A 16900-nucleotide genomic window follows, 5' to 3' on the forward strand; every position below is an offset into this window, starting at 1 on the left:
ACAACATAGCAATGGTGTGACAGGACCACCACCGCGTTCATGAATTTTAGATGCCTGCGAGAAATTATCTATTTTTCTGGACCCTTGCTGGGCTCAATCAGTTCCTCCGTGGTTGGTGACAATTAAAGAACCAATATCATGCAAAGAGGATATTTTAGACACTGTTTGACACCAAGGCTCCCATCCTACTGGCTTTGGTCTCTTCCCTACCTCCCAGGACATGTCCCCTCTCTCTCTTTCCCCAAAAAGTATCAGCGTGTTTGATGTGCTCCCAGTTTCCAGGAAATGGCTTTCATGTCCAAAGGTTGTGTATCTCTATGCAGAAATTACAATCGTGTTAGAAGAAGAGGAATTAATTGCCTAACACCCTCTGCCCATGCAGGATGCTGGGAAGTCTTGGGGCTGGACTGTGGAGCACTGTGGACCATGAAGTGTGGATATCAGAAAAGCACATCTTCCCCTCCTTCTCACTTTTATCCTTCTCTCTGTTTTCTAAAGAGATGACAAATTTCAGACTATTTTTCTCTTTTGAGACAGTGCTGTTCTGGAACCAAACCACAAATCTGCTGGTGAAATAAAAAGGCCATGCAAAGGCTTTGTTAAGCAGCATCTTTCCTGGGGAGATCTTGCAGAGCTTTACAAAGCTCTGCAGATCCAGAAGATCACAATAGTAACAGCGTATTGTTGTCCCCATGCCCTCCTTTGTCTTCTTTCTCATAGGAACAGGTCAAAAACTGAGACACAGGGGACATGAAGGGAGATTACAAAGCCACAGTGCCAGCATTGGGACACTTTCCCCCCTCCTCAAACCCACTCTCCCCCTTTGCTGCACCAGCATTGCTGCAAGGCACAGCTCACAGCTGCAGGCGTGGGTTCCACTGTGTTCAATAAAGTCATACCAGGAGAAGGGAGATGATAATCAGCTGTGCCCCTAATAGAGATGGCCAGAAAAGCTTAACAGTTTTGGATGAAAAAAGGCTATTTTGATTTAAATGAAAATCTTTTTCAAAACATATCAATTTCAGCACAATATTGTCTAGGGAAAAGAGGCTCAAATTACCCTGTATTCATATGCTGGCATTGGATGATTTCCATTTTTCATCTGTTTTGATTCAAAAACAAATCCACAGTTTATAACATATATACTTCTCATATAGCTTTAAAGGTCAAACCAAAGTGCAGCTTGAATTCACTAAAACTAGATATTACAATTAAAACAGTTTTTACAAGCTAATAACATTGGAGAATTTAAAGCTTAATGGTTTTCTACTTCAGAACTGGAAAAGAAAAAGAGAAGGATTTGTGGAATTTTAATGAAAAAAATACAGTGTTCCCACACCCGCTCTTCTACTGATGGACTGACATGAGGGGAAAAGGAAACCAGAGTTCACATCCCTCACCTGCACAGTCTGGAGATTTGGATGCCTCTTATTTAAAAAAAAAAAAAGCTTTATTTTTCTGTCATGGGCTTCTCTCATTTTGTCCTATTCAAATTGTTTCACTTTTCTACAAGGTAAATAGAACAGACCTGTTAGGCTTTGCCTGGACCCTGCTTAGAGCAGCATCCCCTCCATCAGGGTGTTTTCCTCTGACTTGTCCTGACTAATTTTAAACAGCCAGAAGATGCCATTGCTTGTGTTATGTGAAATTTGCTCAATTCTCCTGTTAAAAACCCCCACATTTCTTGGTATGTAGTTTCCTTGCCAGCCTCTGGTCATTCCTCCTATTGTGTCTGCCTCAGTGTTCCTTGCTCAGCAGAAAGCCTCTGCCTGCAGGCACCTTCCCAAAGTTGCAAAGCCTGGTCACAGCTGAGGTTGTTTCTCTTCTCTGTTGCATGAGGATCTCGGTCAGGGCAATGCCACTACCCAGCTTTTCCTGTGTCTATAAGGGATGAGGAAAGCTGGATGGTGTTATTGAGAAAGCTTCAATTTGCCAGTCCAGGCAAATACTCCACTGGCTCTTCCAACAAAGCAGAGACAAGTTCTCTGCTGCACAACAGGCAGACAAGTAATCCTCATGCAATTTATCACAAATCTCTTGATCCAGTCTTTGAATCTGGGAGCTTATATCATGTAAATACATATGAAAGCCTATTAGCTCCTTTGATCATATTAACCTGCTGCTGTTCACAATTAGTTTGAAGTCTTTGTCTGAAAAGCTCCACATTAGTGTAAGAAGAGACACAGGGGAGGAATTCAGCCTGTCAGAAGAAAATGGCTTTCGAGAAGATGAAAATTTTGTACGGTTATGTGATTCAAACGTAATTCTTGCTAGTCGAACATGGAAACCAAATCCAGCTGTAGCACAAAGGATGCCACTGAGCCTTCTGCAAGGCTTGTCTTGGGGCAGACAGTTTCTGGCTGTGGGTGGACACAGCATATAATGGGGTGACAAATGGTGACAGCATGGAAAAAAGGACAAGGTCAAGCTCTTGACATTAAAGAATTGATGATCTAAATAAACAAATATTTTGGGGGAAAAAGCATAATGTTGTTGCCATTTTCAGGTCTTATCATGGGTTGGTCCAGATGAAATGCTGAGCTTTCAGCCCAGTATCTTGTCTTATCCATGGGATGATCCCTCCCTCTGTGGAGGGACTTGATTTTGTGTTCTTTGAAAAGATGGTGATCAGCTCATGGGACAGAGGATTTTGATAAGTGCAATTTCACCTTGGCTGTTAACTCTGTCTATTGCCTGGAATACCCTTTTCTGGAAGGGATGGCCATCCTGTTACCTCTGAACACTGCCTGACATAATTTTTGAGTAAGCTATTCGGGAAGCTCACTATCCTTGTGAGATTTGTGCTTGAACCCATCTCTTCTGTCCCATTCACCTGACAGTTTTTGATTTTTAGCCCCTCCAATTAGGTGAAAGGATCAAGGATCAATGACAGCATTGTTTTGCCCATACAAGGCATGGAAATAGGTGCTTCTGCTCTTGGATCTCTGCCTTGGTCTGCCACTGTTTGAGGTGGCTGGAGCTGCAGTCTCCCAAAGGAGACGTACAAAGCAGCCACTCCTCCACTTGTGCAATAGCAGTAGTGTCTCTTATCTGCAAAGACAATATATGTGGTAAAACATTCCATCTGAGCCAGGCACAGCCAGGTTTCTAGTTTAATTAAAAGTGAGGATCTGTTGTAGGGGGAGGGGAAGAAATATAACCGTGTTCAATGAGGGTATTCCAGAGGGAGCTGGTTAAAATAATCCACGAGGCTAATTAGCCATGTTATTTTCTTGTTATTTCTGGGTACCCTGCGTGGTATCAAATGTTTATAGTGGCTATACTCCAATCACCAGCAAAAAGAAACAAAGAGCATCCTCTAAACATGATGCTGAAAGAAAGTTCACTCTACCACATCTTAATCTGTGCAAGACTCAGGGAGATCAGCATCTCTACACAGCTCCTTGGTCTGTCAGTGCTAACAAAATACAATGGTTCTCCCTGTTTCATGTATCTGGCAGTGCTGACATGCTCAGGTATTCCTGGATAAAGTCTACTCCACATGGCTAAAAAAATCTGCTAAGCTCCTTGCTCTGCAACTCACCCTGCTGCCATCCCTGTAGCTGAAGCCAGTCCACTCAATTAGACTTAAGTGCTTTGTTTTTCAAGAGGGAGACTGAGGCAGATGAGAGCAACACATGCCTCATATTTTGTATTTGCACACGTCCTGATTTAGCCCTTGCAATGGTTTAAGTAGAGCAGCAAAGATGTTCTTACGGCCACTCTGAAGGACCCTGTTGGCAAAGGGACCTGTGTCCCAACCCTCCCTCACTGAGCTGCCACAAACTGCATGGCAGAAGTGCACCAACGTGGTGAGAGGAGAAGGTGAACCTAAACAGAGTTTGGGAAACCTTCACCTGAATGTGTTATCCTGGTTTGTACCAGACAACAAAGTGTTGGCTTAAAAACCGCAGCCAAATGTTTCGGTACACAGAGCAAAACCTTCAGCTGTGGGAGGAACTGGGCGCACAGGACATCAGTCACTTGGTATGTGGCACTTTCAGAGAATGTGGGACCTCATCACAGGCAGGAAACATGCACACTACAAATTAAACCCAGTTTCAGACCTGTTCTTGCCCTTCTAGCCACAGCGTCACACCAGGCGGTGAGCAGCAGCAGGGCGAGAGGGGATTGCTCCTGTTCCTACAGACAGAGGAGATGGCTCCCAGTTGCACACGCTTCCAGAAGAGGCAGTGCCACCTCGGGTGGACTGTGGAAAAACTCTATTCCTTGGACAATTTGATAGGAGGTTGTATTGGGAATAATGACAACATGGGAGCATTGCCATGCTTCTCTCCAAACTGAACCAAGTGACACATGCTTTTTTGGCACTATGAGGGACTGTTTGCTAAATGACACAGCAGCCAGGCATTTCCAGATTTGTGATAATTTGGGGAATTGTAAAGAAATAAATTGTTTACCAGCTGGATAGAGAAAAGAGAGGAACCAGGAATGCAAACACTTGAGGTATCTGTTGTCTGCTCCCCTGTTAGTAATGATACACTGAGCAGTGATAATTCAGGAGCAGCCCTTTACCTGACAGAGATGATTTTCCAATTAGCCAAACTTCCAGGTCGCCTCCCGTGAGCTCTGTGGAGAGCTCACCAATACATTATGCAGATCTGCTTCTCGTTTCTACCCTTTCAATTCCCCTTGCTTTCTGCTCTTTAAAAACTAGGAGAGCCAGGAACAGGTTCATACCTGGACATGTTCTGTATCCAGGAAAATGCCAGAGAGCTGCTTTGCAACAGTTGTGGCAACGAGGAAGAAATGAAGGCAAAGGGAGCTCTGCTGCTCTCTCTGGGGTTTGTCCTGAATGTTGGACTCCTGCAAATGCTGCTGGATCAACACTAGTCTCAGGGACCTCTGCAGCAAAAGGGTCGGGCTCAGGGAAAGGATCTGCTGGTCCCCAAGCTACCACTGAGCTCAGCTGCCCCTTGAGCTCAATCAGCTCCTGCAGGACTGCAGAGAAACCAGGCTGTCCAGGTGAAAATTAAAGAAACCCACTGCCTCACAGCAGCAATTCCTTGCTGATGGATGCAAACTGCCACAGCCTCATGGGTGGATCTTGCTTTGGGCACACCTGGGCTGTGAGTACCAGCTTATTTTATGCATTTTCTTCCCTGAGTCTGCGTCTCACAGGCTTTCACCTGGGTTTTCCAATACAGCCTGCAGGACCTTCTGTGTCTGCCGAAGTACCCTGTCGGAGGGGATTGAGGTCTCCATGCAGGCTGTTCTGAATTATACTTGAAGTTGAAGCAGCGCTAGGACTTTTCAGGTTTGCCGGTGCTCAACAGCCTGAGGACTGATGGGAAACCTTCCTAAAAATGTATGGTCCATTCAGTCAGGAGTGCTCCTTGGATATCTGAGTGGAGCTTTCTGAACTGTATGGTCCAGAATGTCAAAAGATAGGGTCAGATTAATATTTCTAAACTTAAGATTTTACTAAAACCTGCTGCTTCTCTGTTGCTTGGCTTCCCCTGGCCAAAGACCAACATGCAACCAGATTTTCTACTGCTTTTAATCTTCCTGGAACTCGGAGAAATAGATGCCCAGGGGCTGACTTTCACCTTTTCCTTTAGTAAGGACTCAAGCCACCCTTTCCTTGGGATCTGTGAGGATGCTCACTCCAGTGACCTGCCAGGGCAGGACAGGAAAATGAAAAGCCATGAGGAGTCAAGTGTGACCCAATGAAAAACACTATCAACCTTTAACTTTCCAAGGAAACAGCCATTTCTTGTGCCTGGTGACCCCCCACCAGTCTGCCTGTGTGATGGGCTCAGGGGTCTGGAGAGGGGATATTCCTTAGACATGGGATCACAGGACACACTTGTGTACCCAGTTTGCAGTCTGCTTTCATCACTGCTGAGTGCTCACACACGTGGCAGCAACACTAAGGGGAATGTCTGGGGATTCCTGTCCTCAGTCGTCAGCACTTGATGTAGTCATGCAGAGTGGCCTCTCAGCATGAGGCATGTACCTGTAGCTGAAGCATTTTGAAGCAAGCTGAGGTTCTCATTATTTTCTGAGTCTGAGAACAACTCTGTTGCTTCATCTGAGACAGTTTCTTGTGCTTCTGAGGAGCTGGCAGGAGCGCACCCACTCCCAGCTGGCAGGGAGAGCTTCTGAAAAAGCACCCTGAAGTTGTGTGCACTGCTCAGCCTGGCCTTACACACCAGGACTGTGCTCATCTCACTTACAGGCAGCCAGGTAAGGAGGATCTGGAGAATATTCTCGATACAGATCCTGGCTAGATCTGTGCCAAAGACAAGCTCACAGCCCACAGTAGCATCTCTATCCCAGGCAGCCTTTTCTAAGTGGATCCCGGGAGGCAAATAAAGGTGGCAGAAAGCAGCTGGAAGCATGGGAAGATCTCAGCTATAAGATCAAAGCTGTCTTGATATTTCCTTAAGATATGGAAATCATAATTAAACTTTTCTGTTCGTCTGTCAGTGGGTTTTGGTTCAAGCCCTGCAGGTCACTGATGAAGAGACAGTGAATTATAGACACTCAGTGAGTAACAGACAGACCTCAGAGAGTAGATGGTGTCTCTGCTGGCCTATTTGCTGTGGTGGCATTTAGTCACATTTTTCTCACTGTCAGACCCAACAGGGAACCCACTGTGAAGAACATCACCACACAAATATTGTTAATCCCATTGGCCCCAGCAATGGGACTTGCAGGGATGAGTGTGTGTGCTATGGGAAGCCAGAGTTTGGGAGAGGTACTGGAAAGCCAGATTTCAGGTTGTTGATATGCTAAAAGTCCCATTACCAAAACTTTTGCCTTAGTTTCTTGGGCATAATGGCACATTTCCCAGTCATGATCCCTTCTTTCCATGGGCTCCCAGAATTTGGAGTCATGCCAGATACATCAAATGCTCTCAGATCTGTGCACTGAAGTTTCTCAGAGATGAATTACCACGTGTAATTGCTGTGATGGATAACACAGCAAGGTATTGAATGGGGCCCTGGAGTCATTCAGGACCTACATTCTCCCCTTTTGTTCAGATGGAAAATTAAATGATTCTTAAAATAATAAATGTGCACCCTGGAGAGAAATACTCAGCTGCTCCCTCAAGAGGTGCTGTGCTGTTGTGTTGAGCAAGGCATAACGAAGGTAATTGAAAAGTTATTACTTTGGGGGCAAATTTGTCTTGGCTTGTATTGCCTTGCAAATAGACTCGGTTGGTGAAGCAACTCATACTGCAATGGGGGATCAGCTGTGCTTCAGGAAACCAGGCCACCAGATCTGGGGCCAGATACTGCACCTCCCTCTTCTTTGTGTGGCCACAAAAGTCTTGACCTAATCCCAAGGCAACTGGTTGTACAGTGGTGCCTGATCTGACCTGGCTGAGATTGTTCAAGCTGACTGGTGTCACCTGGGCTGGGACAGGCTAAGATCAGTGCTGGCCAGAACCCACTAAGCTGCAGGCAACTGGGCAGGGAAACAGTGTGCTTGGATATAAACAGCAGGATAAGTGCTTTGTGGGAGAGGCTGGCCCCAGCCAAACTGTTGGCATTACTGAGTCATGCCAAGGGAGACCACAAGGATTTGGCCATGCTTCCTCTTGCTGGAACCAGCCTTTCGGTCTCTTCCCTGTAGTTTGGTCTTCTCCGTAGCTGTAGTCAAACGGTGACTGTGGGAATGTCTGTCTTTGAAGATATTAAAAACTCAGCATGATGAGACCAGAGAAACACAATCTAACTTTAAAGCTGGACCCTTTGTGCAGAGGGGAGGGCCAGAGACCTCCAGATGTCCCATCCTGCCTCAGTTGTGCTGCTACTTTGGTGCTGGTTTGAAAAGAAGAGGAATAAAACCTCGCTAGTTCTGCAGAGGCAAAGAAGCTATGGGAGATGCACTCTGCCTCACCAGAGACTTGCATCCCAGACTAAGATACAGCTGATAAATGCTTTACTGGTTGTGCTAAAGGTTTTGAAGGGGTTTCTGTGTCTCTTAGATGAGGCAATGAAAGTGACTTTGTCCGCTGCAGCTCAGAGAGGGGTGGGACAATGCACCTTCACCTATGAGAAGGTGCATTGATTCCTTGAGATGTTTTCAGTGATAGTACAGGAGTGGTTGTGTGCAGACCCAGTGTGTAACTGGTTGTCCCTGTCCTGCACATGCTGAAGAGAGAAAAGCTAGAGAAAAACAAAAGGGAAAATTCTCTCCTCAGTGTCTGCCTGGGACCTGGCCTGGCTGCAGGGAATTGGAAAGAAACATTTTAAAAAAACAGGTTTTGGGTTTTTTATTTGTTTGTTTTTTCCAGCTTCTTTTAAAAAATTAATTCAAGTGAAATTACAGTTTTCATATGTCGGTCTTCTGTTTTTAAAAAGCTCTCAAATAATTAGAGTACTTGAAGTAAACAGTCTGTTATGCTTTATTACCTGATATGTGCAATGACTCCATTAGAGCCCTGTTGCACTTCTACCATTTTCTGTATTTCAAAATGCTTTAAAGATGGGACTCCAATCATCAACATTAATTGCAAACCAAACAGAAATGAGCCTTCTAAAAGGGAAATAATTTTATAGCTCTAATTTGATTAAGTAGCAAAGCATGTTTTTTCCATCTTAGGTGGACAGTATAAACATAAGTAAAGTTAATATTTATTAATCTTATTGTGCATGCCAGGTAATTGCATTGCCTGCCACAGCAGTGAGAACTGCGTGACTCTTGCTCTCTTGCTGTATGTTTGCACACCCTTTGGGTAAACAGGAAAGAGAGAAAGGTTTGGTGCTAATGAGATGAAATTCTCTTTCCAAAGGGCTCCTGATTTTAATCATGTGCTCAGGACTATGGATGCAGGAAGTGAATTGTGTTTAGTGACAATGGCTGGAGTCCAGGAGTGGATGAGCAGCTCTGGGAGAAGCTGTGACTTACACACACAGAGGCACCAGTGTAGGCATCCACACACACAGAGTTGCACATCTGCCCTTCTGTATGGTGGTCATTTCCTACACAGAAACCTTTCCATACTTCCAAAATTTTTTTTGTTTTTTTTTGTTTTTTTTTGTTTTTTAATTCTTGTCCCTTTTCTTGCAGTTTTGAAGCAAATCCAGCTGAGGTGTGAAGTCACTTAACACTGTGAGCAGGACCAGCACTGTGCTGTAACCAACACAAGTTGTGGGACATTGCCAGAAGCTGAGTCTTGAGTTCAGGAACTTTTGGGTCAGTTTCTGGCTTGCTGTGACTCTCCCTGTGCAGAGGATGACACAGGGACAGAGTGAAGGCAGGGTTGGGGCAGAGCTGCACGGGCTGGCTGGCAGGGAGCAGGGGCTGTAGACCAGCAGAGCTTTAGCAGGTGCTGGAGAATTGCCTCTCCTTGGCTCCGGGTTTGAACCCATCTTGGAAAAACCGTGTCTGAAAGGATTTTCCTCCAACAGTTTCACTTTCATGTGTCTGTAATTCTGGTCACTTCCATCACTGCAGTGAGCTCCTCAGCATCTTGTTTGGTAGACATAGGGCTCTTCTGTAGGAAAGATGCTTTTAACAGGGCAGGTGGAGGGCCACATGTGGGAGAAAGGCCATGACAGCTGCCCAGGGCAGATCTGACCCATCGTGTTCCTAAGTCAGAACCATGCCAGGGGCAGAGAGCTTTCCTGTCTCTGGCTTGCCAGTCGAGCCCACTATAACCACGTGGGCTTCACATGGCAAGCTGAGTGTTGCCTTCATCATGCCATGGCTGTTTGAATCCCAAGCCTGGCTGGGACCTGCCAAGCCAAGGCAAGATTGGCACCACAGCCCTGCAGACAGGGCCAGTAGGCATGAAACCTGTGACCTCTGGATCAACACTGACTCAAATTAGCACAAGGTATTTCCAACACCATTTGTGCTGGGCAGGGGCAGATGTAGAAATTTTCTAACCTCCTGTCAAATGACTTAGTTGAGAAGAAAAGAGCCCCAGAGCACCACAGGTCTAACATTTGATTTCCCCATCAAGCCTGCTCAGCATCTTGCAGGATTTGCCCTCCTGCATCCTGCCTTTTAATTGCTGACTGATTGTAATATAGGATTTTATTTTCCCTATAATGACTCTTGGGGCCCCCAGCTGTTCTCCTCAAGTGTGGTTGCGTCAGCACTAGAGATTGAATGACTGATACCAGCAATTTTTACAGCTTGAAAGAAGAGAAATATGTGAAGGGGATTTAATTTAGCTCCAATATTGTGTCTTCATCTTCAAGACTCTACAAGAAAATGACACCAAAAGGTTATTTTACAATGAGAGGAGGGAGAATTAGCCTGAGAGAGGGAGAGATCACCAGGCTGGCTTTCTAATATCAGTTCATTACAGAGAACACATTTGTGCAGCCACTTCACTGCTGCTGTTAATTTAAACCTGGATGATTAAAAGCTGTAATTGCACCATTTTAAATAAATGTCCACTATCTAGATTATTATATTTTTAATTAGTGTGTCTCTGTCTAATGTTTTTATACCTCTGATTGATTTGTTTATACTGTATTTATTTATAATTCCTTGATCTGCCTGACCCTGCTATCTCCTGAGAACACAGTTTGATTGTGATTCCAGCAAATGGAAGAGGACTGAACCAGGAAAGAGCAAAAGGTACCAGGTCAGCTTTCCCTTATGAGATCTTTGCAGCTCTCCTTCTTTGCCTCCTGACCCAGGTGCTCTTCTGCTCTCTTTTCTTCCCCAGGGCTGTGGGGGAGGAAGAACAGCCTGGAGGACTGGCTGGCTGGGAGGCAGGAGTAGGGAAAATTGAATTGCTAGCCAGCAAAACTTAGCCTGTGGAGCTGACAAGAGCATCATCCTGTGTGTTAGGACCTATTCTTTAACCACTGCTTCACGGGCAGGAACGTGCTCCCCTGTCTCAGGTGTAAGACACAAGAGCATCATCCTGTGTGTTAGGACCTGTTCTTTAACCACTGCTTCACAGGCAGGAACGTGCTCCCCTGTCTCAGGTGTAAGATCCAGAATAAGCACCTAGACCCATGGTACCCCACTGCATGTTGTTCTCTGCCAGGGGCAAAGAGCTGCAAGCAGGAATAACTCCTAGAGATCTTGATCTGGATGCTCAGGGCACTTCTGAGTGGTGCTCTGGGGCACCTGAGAGAACACACTGAGAATATTCAAGAGGCTGCTTACTCCTGTAGGAATCCAGGGCATCTCTGCTAATGCAGTTATCTCCTATCACATATAATATCTGCAGGACAAGGACTGTCACTTGCTCTGACTTTGTTCTGCACCCACCACAGGAGGCTTCTGGTGGCTGGCAAGGGCTCTGAGGCACTCTGATAGCATGAATGCATAGTCTGCCTGCCAGGTAAATACAGCAAAACTTCCAAACACTTGACTTTCCCCCATTTTCTACAGCCTCTGGAACCCTTAAGGAATGGATCAGGCCTTCAGCATTATAGAAAAGGAGTCTGCATGTGTCCCCTGTCTACAACAGAGTGTGTGGCCTCACCATATCAGCTCTGTCAGCTGTTAAATGGCTTTCCCTCTAGCAGGGAGCCAGATGCAGCACTGCAGCTGCTGCGTGGGGCAGGAGGAAGCCTGGTGAGAGCACATGGCCAGGGAGGCTTTTGCAAAGGGAGCATCCTTACTGGGCAAATTTCAGTGTGGACTGAGTGACAAGGCAGTGAATGGACAGACTTACCAGGTAACTATACTGGAATGGTGTTTGGGCATCTGTACAGAGCATTTCCAGGAATGGCTGCTCATGGGGCACTTGCTACTAGGAAAAAGGGAGCACAGCACTAAAGGAAGACTCCTGGAACAGCACATCCAGTTGCCTGACCTCGGAGTTCAACATGGATATGAATTTGCTCTTGGAATGCCACATACAGGGCAGCCAATTATGTTGCATGTAAGTGACACAGCTCCACTCCAGGTATGTCCTTTAGCACAAAACCAGAGGGTGTAACAAGGACAGAGCAGGAAGGAATGGAAGAACAGAACCTCTGCAGGCACTGGCCGTGTTCTCATTGTGAATCCTCCAGCTACACAGCCAGAAAATCAGGTAGAAACCACACATGGGTGTACCAGAGCATGATTTCATGGATACCTGAGCAGTCCCTGGGCAGGTACAGCACTAGATGAATGGGATAGGTGAGAGGGTGGCCATGATTTTGTAGCAGCATTAGAGAAAATTACCGTCTGCAGCAAACCAGTCATTTTGGCCATTCAGAAAGGGTAATTACTCTTTGAGATCTCTGGGAGGTAATTTTCTTATTGGCTGGTAATCAGCCTGTGTGTTCCTTTTCTCTTATTTTAATTAAAAATATTGGTTTGCCATGTTCACCAGGCACCTACCTCACTCTGCCTGAGCACAAATGCTTAATAGCATTTTGTAATTGACTGAATTGTCTATTAGTAAAAAAGCCTTGTAATTTAGTGAGCATCATTGAAGTGCTTACTGTTATACCTGACACAAAGCTAAGGACTCCCACCTCAAGAACTTAGAGACAAGAGGGGTGTTAAGGACAAATTAAGGCGATTTTACATGAGAATAGCAGCGAACTTGGAAAAGTGGAGCTGATGGATGGGCCAGGGTGAGGTATTGGCATTCTGCAGTCATCCATAGCAACTCTGCTCTCTCAAAGTCTTTCAGTCTGACAAGTGAAAGTGGGTTTGAAAGTCTGTGTATTGATTTTACCGAAGAGAAACACGAAACTTTTACAAATCGCTTTCTCCAATGAATTTCCTCTTGCAACCTTTGTCTTTGGCAGGCTCCCTGGGCAACATGGTGGTCAATGTGCAGGAAGGTAGAGATGCTGTTCGGATGCCCTGATCTCTCTCTCAGCTGGGAACCAGGGCACAGTTGGTCTGATACTTTGCTAACCATGAATGTTAGAATGCTGGAAAATCCAGTGTCAGGACCTCTGTGGAGGCTGCCCAGGAAGGGCCAGTGCACAGCTGGTTCTCTGCCCTCTGCCCTGGCCAGATTTGTGAGCTCCGTGCTCCGTTTTGACCCAAGGTATCAGTGTTACCCACCCTATTGTTTTTAAAGGGCAAAAAGAGATAACTCACATGGTTATTCATGCTGGAGTTTATTCTATATTGATTTGTGGATCTCACCATCTGATGTGTGGGTGGAGGAGGCCTGGATAATTCTGAGATCCCAGTGTTTTTTCTGCTGGTGGTTCTTTCTGCCTCGAGGGACATCACCCCAGGGAGAAGTACGACATTGGCATCCTTCGAGGGGACCTGACTGGCAGGGAGTCTGCTGTGGGCTGTTTTGCTTGCAAGGTTGTTCTTCTGCTGCAGGGGAATGGCTGTTGCTGCAGTCTTCCAGGTGGCAGGATGGCATCAACTTCTTCCCCTTTAGAGACCCTCCTGTGATCTCTATGGATCTAAGAGAAGATGGTCCCAGCTCAGGGTATTCCCCAAGGGAGGAGGAGGAGGAGGAGGAGGAAGAAGCTTCTCTGGTGTCCTGTTCTGTCTGGATGATGGCCAGGCTTTGCTTCACACATCTCTGCAAGAAGAGGGAGAGGTTTTCTATGAAAGACCCCAACTTACCCCAGGCCATTTGTTCTTACATTCATATATATAACTCCTCCAGACCTTCAAACTCTATTTGAAGAAAATTTTCAAGAAGATGATTTCTAAAGTATCACCTGCTTTGTGCTTTGCAACCCTGTGAGCTGCTCTGGGCACCTTCCCTCCTGCTCCTACAGTTGTTTCCCTTGCCCTGTGCTTGGCAGTAGGATTGACTGTCTTTTGGAGGAAAGCTTCTACCCTGGAGCCAGCTGCATCCTGAGTCAGGGTGAGGTGGTCCAGCATCCTCACTCTTTTCAGCTTGCACAAGATATGCAACAGTTTTCAGGGTCTGCAGTGGGAGTTTGTGTGCAGCCTCAGTGTTTTGTTTGGAAAGTCTTCATGAGCATGTGGGCATCCAGCAGGATTGCATCCAGGTTGATGCTGTTGATGGTGCCTGGCAGAAGCCATGGGATCCTCCAAAGGCACTTGGCCAGCAGCTCAGAAAACTTATCTGGGTTGCCCTCAGCAGTCAGGCTGCCTTGAACTAGCTTCAGCAAGGCACAAAAAAATCAGCATCTGGTCAGATTTTTCCAACACCCTCTAATGAAGACATTAATGGCTGTATTAGCTTCCAATTTTCCTCTATGTTCCATTCAGGAATTCTAGCATGAAGCTAAAGAGATTGTTCATTACATCCTTGAACATTTCCTCTAAGGCCTCCTGAGCCAGTTTCTTCTGGAGGACAGAGTTACAGGATGACACAATTACATCACAGAATGATTTGTTCCTTCCCTCATTTCTTATCTGCTTCCTGCCGCTGGTTGATAAACGTGATTGATTGAAAGCTGGCTACAAGGAACTCATTAATGTGCCCAGACATGGCTTCTACTTTGTTCCTCTGTCTCAGGATCTCCTGAATTTCTTTCATTGCCTTGTTGCTGGTGTCAGTATCACCACTGCTAATGTGACAAGTAAAGGGATTGATGGTGGAGGTGACATTATGACATGTGTCATCACTGTCTGAGGAGATAAGCAGGGTTTGGAATTCAGGGTTCATATCTAACTGGATTATATCTTTCAGTCTAAAGAGATTGTGTTTTCTGCAGACCAGCTTGCTCTCTTGCTCACTTGATTGTGGAGGCAGTGTCTGGGGAGCCATATCCACCACTGAAATTTCCTCCTTGAGAGCACGTAGGCTCTAGCTTCAAGGGTGCATCTCTGCATGCTGACAAGAGACTTCAGATCTTGTGTTTGAACCATGCTGAGGTTTCTCATTGAAACACATTGTTGAAGAAACTCTTGACCTGCCAGGTTCCTGTTTTGCAATATGACCCAGCATCCTCCTATGTTCTTCAGGAAGATCCCCAACTGTTTTGAACAGGCCAATTCCTTCCTGTGCCCCTGCCTTTGCTGCTTAGACTGTGAAGTTTCAGAAGAGCTGAGTGAATGAGGAGAGGATGAAAAACAAAAAATGCCGAGGGAAGAAGATTTGCATGGGAGCAGTTTCTTGAAAGTTGCCATTAGGAAAAAACCCACTGCATTTTACCCTAGGTAGAACACTTAACTTATTTTCACGTTAATTAACTTTATTCTGTTATGCTGAAAACTGGCAACTGTGGCATGAGAAATGCCCTTTAGAAATGAGAAGCAGGGACTTAGTTTGGGGAAAAAAAATCCTCATCAGTGCAACAGCAGTGCCTGAATCCTTACACAGCTCTGCCCCCCAAAAGTGCTGCTCCATGGAAAGCCCCTCTTTGCAGGAACTCTGACTGCAGCCCATCTCCCTGTGGTGAGGCTGTAGCCAGAGGTGGGACAGCCCCTGGCTCAGAGGACCCACACCCTCAGCATCTGCTGGGATAGAAACGGACCATGAGCGGGGCTCTCTGTGCTCTTTGGCTCTCTCTGCTGGCTGCAGAGCACCCCAATCCTGGGCTTGTGCTCGGCGCTGTCCCCCCACATGGCTCCCTCTGGGGAACACGCTGCTGTGGGGGCTAGAGACACAGGCTGAGGAATGTCGCGTTTGAGCCTCTAGGAAGAATCACAAACCCTGACAGGCACAAGAAGTAAAGCAGAAGAAAAGATTTGCCAGGAAAAGATTTACAAAAGAGCCTTGCAAATGTGACAGCTAATTTCCAGGGGGATCCTTTTTCTTCCTAAACTTCAGCCATGAGCAAAAGGAGAGATTTTCCTTGAAGGCAGAGCACAGAGCTCTGTGTAAGAGAGTAAATAATCTACCTTGCGGCAGAGCACCATCAGCCTTGCTGCTGGGCTGGGAGGGAATCACTGACTTTGGCTCTGTGCCTGGGACATCTCCTAACAGGGGTTGTGGGATGAGTGTGGAGGGCCCAGAGCATGTCTCAGCTCACCTTCTGGGAATGCTTTTCCAGAGCTGGAGGCCAGCAGCACTTCATCCTTCTGCACCACAGAGCACAGCAGGCTGCTGGCTGCAAGAGACAGCTGCAAGGGAGGGGGAGACAAGCAGTGGAGAGCCTCAGGAGGGATGCTCTGTTGTTGTATGTGGGACCAAGTCAGTTTCTCTGTTGTCCAGCAGCCAGTCTAGGTGATAAACAAAGCCTGGGTTTGCATTATTTCATGTTTTCTCAGGGAATATCTTTGTAGAAAATACTACGGACCTTTGTTAAATTAATTTTGTTGATTGAATGACCAGGTGTGTTTCTTTATCAGATGATGCTGGAAGTAATAGCTCATGGCACAAACTGGCATTTGTACTATACATATGAAGAAAACTGAACTTGTGGGGTTTTTGGTGACTTGGTTAATTTTTTTCTTGTATTCCACAAGTTGTTCACGCGGTAAGTTTCCTAAGACAGGGATACAAAAAGCTTTCTGAGATGCCCACAGTATCTGGCCAAACAGCTGTTCTCAGCTGTGTTGGGAAGAAAATAGCAAATAATTCCCTAATAAAATAAAGACGAAGGTGAAGAAAAAAAAAGAATAAAAGTGGCTTTTATTGCATTATTCTGGTGATAAGCTGACAAAGAGTCAGAAGGTGTTCAGTGAGCAAAGAGTACAGTCTGTTCCTTTATCATAATAACTTTTATTGCCTAGGTATATCTTCTCTCACCCTGCCCAATAAACATCATGCTGCTTTGCCTGCTGAGAATTAGGGCTCTCTTGCAGCAGTGAGTGCTTCTCTCCAAGTGCCTGGTGCTCACCCATACCGGGGCTGGGGGCAGATCTGGTGCTCCCCAGAGATGCTGGGAGTTGGGTGGGATGAAAGGGAAGTTTCCTGTGGTGGGAGCAGAGGTCTGGGAATCAGAGATGCTCCCGGTGGCTGCAATCTGCTGGCTGCAATCTGTAATGCTTGTGAGGAGCCCCAGAGGCAAAGGCAAAGGCACCACAGAGCATCTTATGGGCTCTTCTGGGGGGAGGAAGGTTGTGCCCATGGGTCCAGGTTCTTGGTCTTTTCTGCAGAGCCAAAATACTTAGATCA

The sequence above is a fragment of the Corvus brachyrhynchos genome, unplaced genomic scaffold (assembly GCF_000691975.1).
Source record: "Corvus brachyrhynchos isolate BGI_N302 unplaced genomic scaffold, ASM69197v1 scaffold162, whole genome shotgun sequence".
Lineage (NCBI taxonomy): Eukaryota > Metazoa > Chordata > Aves > Passeriformes > Corvidae > Corvus > Corvus brachyrhynchos.